Here is a 6,005-nt window from a genome sequence, read left to right on the forward strand (position 1 = left end):
TTAACAAGTGAATTAGACAAAGTGAAATCATACTGAAAAAGCTCTCCTTTAGCATGTTTTTCAAAACACCTGTATTTTTGTTTACCAGCCTCCAAATTCAGCATGTTGCCACTTTTCTATACCTCAGAAAGCCTCAGATAGATTTATACCACATTGCATGTGAACTGTGAGGAAAGGTGCTATCAGTGACTATGGGCAAAATCCTGCCCATACATGTGTGCATGAATCCTGTTGGATTTAGTGGAGTTTCACATGCATAAATGAGAGCAGGGTCTGGTCCTTAATCTGATGACATTTTTTCTGTACAGCATATCAGGTTAATAATAAAATGGCATCTCTTCATTTCTGCATGCAATTTTTTTGAAAGAAATAACTGCTATGTCTTTGGATCAGGTGTTAATTATTCCCAGTAAGGTTTGGTGGGTAACTAGTGATGCAGATATCAAACCACCCACTCTCTTTGTAGATGAAGGGAAAGTATCAGGAGGATTTCTGCTGAAGTATTCATCACATCTCAAGTCTCAAATTGTCCAAACCATTCAATTATAACACTTCACTCAATGCATGTCAGCATGTCTGGCACTGTGTTTCAAGAACGAGTTGAGCTGGATTTCTCAAAGAGGCAGACGTTGGCTTGTCCCCTTGAGGGACAACAGAAATAGAGTCTATTGGCTCAAAGTTGAGACTGCTTCCTGGATCAGTACATGGGAACTATGGGAACTATTACAGCTTTCTAACTTTGTAGCCTCCAGACTCAGTTCACGCATACATATGTAAAAGGCTGAGATTTCCTGTGGTAACAGCACAAGCATACTGTTTGCTACTGAATAAATAGGTAAAACACCAAACTGATGAAGACACGATAAACAGGTCTAGAGATGTGGGTCCTATCAGTACAGGTCTAACCCTATCCTCACCATCTTTTTAATGGTAAATGGAAGCTATGCCCAAAAGAGGAGATGAAATCCTTTGAGTCCTTCGAGGGTTATATGAGATTTTGTTGTTAACTGCAGTGATACAATACATCACTGTCAGGAAGTGGTAGCCCTGGATTATGGTCACTGATAATAAAGAAGGTTTTCAGAGGGAGATGGTGGACACCATGTCTATTATGTGACAGAAAAAAAAAGGTGGCCAGAAAACTTTTAAGCGAATGGGGACATCACACAAGCAGAGACCTCCTTAAGCTCTTTGAGTTTGCTTTCTGTGCTGGCCTGGGTTGCACATGTTCCCAGAGCAACGAAAAGGCTGCTCACAGGGTTTTTCCTGTTAATGTTCAATTTGATGTATCAATATAGTTCTGCTTGCACAGGCTATAATGAGCTCAAGATCATAAAGCTCTTATCAGCAACCCTGTTTAACTTTACATGTAGCTTAGATGATTCAGTCTCCTCTTTACTCTCACTTCAGTCAGTTTTGACCTGAAGCTGTGGAATGACATTGGTGAAAATTAGCAAGGTCAGTAAATATCACTCAGGATAATATTTCTAACCCCCTCAGCTGAAATTAGCCGATATCAGAGTCTGTCTTTGTGAGCGCCATCCACGGTGCAGTCATGTTTGTGTCATCTTCCTTATTTTTGCTATGAAGCCTAACTGTAGAAGTATTTTGACTATTAAAAATAAAAGGCAAAGAATTGTTTTCAGAAAGCCTTGTATCTGTAGGCAAGTCAGTTAGTGTGCAGGATGGTAGTGCTAACATAGAGCTATTTCGTCTGGCAGCTGCTTACTAATCTAGCCCGTAAAAATGAAGGCTGAACATTTCAAGCAAGTGCTAGTCATGCTCAGAAACACAGGGAGGTACATGCATGAATTCTGAAACAACAGAACACACTTGCATCTGGCCTCTTGTGTGAGCAGATGAGTTCAGATCTGCCTGCCCATGCCTGCAGATGTGAGTCCTGAGTGATTTAGGAGCACATACCCCATTAAGACAAATTCCCACCCAACCAGCTCAACTACATTAAAACCTATGCACAGGCTGTGTAGAATCAGTTGCCAGCCTGACCTGGTTGTCAAAATGGTGTCTCACACTAAGGCTGTGTTTGTTACCACACATTTGTGCTACTGGGGAATTCAGTATACCTGGTTCACAAGCATGATCGGCTAAAATGGTACATTTTTAATTAGGAGAAAAAACCCAACAAGACAACAGACATGTGAGGGCAGTTTTGTTGAAAGCTAAATTGATGATGAAAAGCTTTCACCTTTTGAAACCATTCAATAGCCAGGTGTTTTGTAGTGGTTATTCAGTGCATTTCACTGCCGCGTGTCAGTATTACTTAGCACTATCACATTTACATCAAGTCAAATGCTGTAATGCAGAGAGTATCACCATAAGGAATGAAATGTGTCAGCCTGCATATAGGGATTCTTGCGAAATATTTGCCTTTCAAAAATCCTGCAGCTTTTACACAAATTCTTCTCACATGTTTGCTACCCTAAAATTCACAGGTAATTACAATGGGATGAATAATCCACATTAATCAGGTAAGCAGGTATTTGAGATCCAGCACATCTCCTATCAGACAATGCACATGAAAATACAGTAATTGAAGCTGCTGAGAGAATTCCCCACTGACAATGTCTATGTAAATCCACTGTAAAGAATAATTCTACGATTATGTAAAATTTGAACAAGTCCTTTTATCTTTAAAAGAATGCTGCACCCTATTTCGCTTAGCACACCAATCTGGAGGCCTACAGAGTAAGAAGTGAATTGTCACAGGGTCCAATCCTATGGGATTCACACAGAGCCAAAGCCATTGCTGGTGTAACACCAGTGACTACTCTTTAGTCCAGCTGTCATCTTCCTGCAGAAAACTCCTCTGAATTAATGTAGCGTATCTGTACTGGGCTTCACAGTCCCCTAAAGCTCCTTGTCTTCCTCTACCCCTCTGCCACCCCACATGTCAGTATTTCTTAGTGTAATCTTTCTTTCACTTCATATCTTTATTGTAGCAACTTTCTGTCTGTATTTCGGTTACTTTTGTACGGCCAGACTCTTGCATTTACTCAATGTGATTCAACTCTTAGATGACATGGGAGGGTCAGTGTATTATAACCCTATTCTAGTAGGCACTCTGGCCTTAGCAGAGTCTCCCTGAAAGGAGAAATTGCCAGCAGGGAGCTCATAAACACCTTGAAATGGGACCACAAACCCAGCAGGTGAGTCAGGAGCTTTCTAAGCTCCAGCAGAAGAAATGCCACAGGAGATGGCACTTAAAGGGACATTTCTTCTTATTAGGATACTCAGTCTTGAAACTCATAGCTGACATTTCCTGGAGTTTGGGGCCCTCTGTACTGGAAAGGGAGGTCAACATCCTGAGCCCTTGGCCTAGCTGTGTAGGAGGGGAAATGTGAAAGGGGTTTCCCCTCATTGTCAGAAAGTATGTGCACCTCTGCTTTTCATCTCTCAGGCGAACACCGCTGTTTCCTCATGCTGTGCTTTGGGAGCTTGTGTTGAACATCTGGCAGGCCACAGAGAGGGGGTGTGACAGGCAGGTATTTGTTTGGCTTGCTGTGCATCACAGTATGAGATTGTCTTGCAGTGAAATCTGAAGTTTCATCCTGTTTGAGGGAACATTCATACAACATTTTGACAAATTCTGCCCTGTTCTCTCTTGTTCTGTATGTTGTAACCACAGGCCTGGGAGTCACATGATCTTATTATGGCTTGGGGTGAGAGACACTAGCCATGCTTCATGCTAGACATCGGAGGACCTCACAGGATTCTGCTGTGGTCAAACAGGAATTGTGAAGTTCTAAATGCTGAACATAAGAGACGAAGCAGCACCTGAAAAGTTTTCTTTGTATCTAAAGCCTTTTCCCAGAAGCAGTATGCCACACAGGAGCAAGGGAGTGTGACACACACTGGAGAGATGTAGGAAGTCCAAAAAGTTTCTTTCTCTACCTGGTAGCCAGCTTGCTGCAGCTAAGTTCAGATCGCAGAATCACAGAATGGGTAAGGTTGGAAGGGAACACATGGGTCATCTCGTCCAACCTCTCTGCTCAAGCAGGGTTTTCCTAGAGCACATTGCACGAAATGAGCTTGTATTGTGAAGACTACTCAACAGTCTTGCCACTACTGCTGCACAACCTGGCCAAGGAGGCAGGGAAGAAGCATGGCCCCACTTCTCTCTTGGCATGTGTTTTCAAAGAGAGCTGTCTGTAGGAGCAGTGTACTGCCTTATCTTTGAAACAGGGACAACAGCTGATCCTTCAGGAGACCGTGACAAAAATATTAAATATAAAGCTAATAAAATAAATCACAACTTTGTTAAAAGGCACATGGACAATTCTCAGAGAGACTTTCACTCATCATCCTAAACTTGCCATTTTAATATATGACTTTGCTGTAACAGTATGTATATCTGTTAGCAATTGTCACATGAACTTGTCGTGTCAATTATCCCATATACCATGAATACACCATGTGTGGTATCGCGTGTAGTCTTAACTGGGATAGAGCCTAAAAAAGCAGTGCACTCCTGCAGCAAAAAATCATCTCTCCTTTTCACATGTTATCAACTTAGCCATCTTGGCTACAAGTTATGATTAAATAAATAGAAAGAGGAAGAAACTGTTGTGCTGTGGTAGTAGTTGAAGTTTCTTTGGTAAATGGGGGAACTGTCCAGGATGTACATTGATAGTTATTAAGACAGATAACTCATCAGACAGCAGGTTTGTGAAGAAGAGAAAATGCACCAAGAGAAAACAATAGGGTAGACATATTATTCTCAGAAAAATATCTGGTGTAAGCATAAAGCATTAAAAGACGTAAACCAAAGTGTCATAATCTGGCCAGAGACATATGAAACTGAAATCAGTTGGTTTATTCAGGTACATAAGGACACAGTCAAGGCCCAACGTTCACACTGATATTCTGTATGCTGCAGATCATTGCTACCTGGAGTACAAAACAAAAAAAAAAACCCTGTGAAAAACTGAGGTTTGTAACAGAACTCTCTCACCTACCTTTCACCAGAGACTGCCTGCTGGGATGTTGTTCTGTAATACCGGCAGCATTGGTGACTTCTGCAGCTTCACATCTTTGGATTAAGTATACATAATGACATATCACTGCAGCAAGGCTTGAATGATACAAGGAATGCAATAACCCACTGCCCAATGCCTGTGCTATCCAGGCAATGCAGTCTGTGCTGCATGCATGCTGCAATGCCATCCATGTGCTCTTGGAAACAATGATCAAGTCTGTTACAGCCAGAAAAGCCTGCCAAGGCCAGCAGTGACAAAATCACACTAACATAAAATAGATTAAGCATATTTTTATCCTATTTTTGAAAATTTTTCTTTTTTTTCTTTCCCCGTTCGTGACTCATCTGCAGCCTGAGCTTTTTCATCTTCCAGCCAGCTACAGTGATCCTCTGGGAAAGTGAATAGTTCCACACACACGGCTCCTGCTTCTCTCTCCCCTGCAACAAATAAATACCATCAAGTCCTCTAATTTACTTCAGAATCACTTTAAACTTTAACCTGCTAATGTATTTTTAAAGGGGTTCTGAGGTAAAGCTTGTGCATATGTGTACATGCATGTTTGTGTGTGCGCAAGTATTTCTGCCTGCTGTCCCAGACAAAGCCATGTCTACATAATTTGGTTAGCAGCTTCCCTGAAATGACTGTAATGCCCCTGAAGCATTCAGGCATCATAAACTCCTCATATCACAGATGGACCGATTTTGGAGGCAAGAGGAGATCTTCAGGTGTGTGAAACTCTTTCTGGGCCTAATTCACATGGGCAGCCAAAAAACTAGGTTTATCAAAAATGTCTGATTGTTAAAAAATTGTTTAGCTACTATAATTACAGCCAAGTATCCCTCTGTATTCCTTCCTCTTAGCAGATGCTGCAGAATGAAAGCATTCCTAGTTTTGCCCCATGTTTTCTAGCCCACTTTTCAACACTAATTTCTACTTATCATTCTCCTGCCCTGTCACTGAATTCTTCCACAGTCCTTTTGCGGGGACTCATCCATGAGGATCCTTACT

Source organism: Acanthisitta chloris, unplaced genomic scaffold (assembly GCF_000695815.1).
Source record: "Acanthisitta chloris isolate BGI_N310 unplaced genomic scaffold, ASM69581v1 scaffold6642, whole genome shotgun sequence".
NCBI lineage: Eukaryota > Metazoa > Chordata > Aves > Passeriformes > Acanthisittidae > Acanthisitta > Acanthisitta chloris.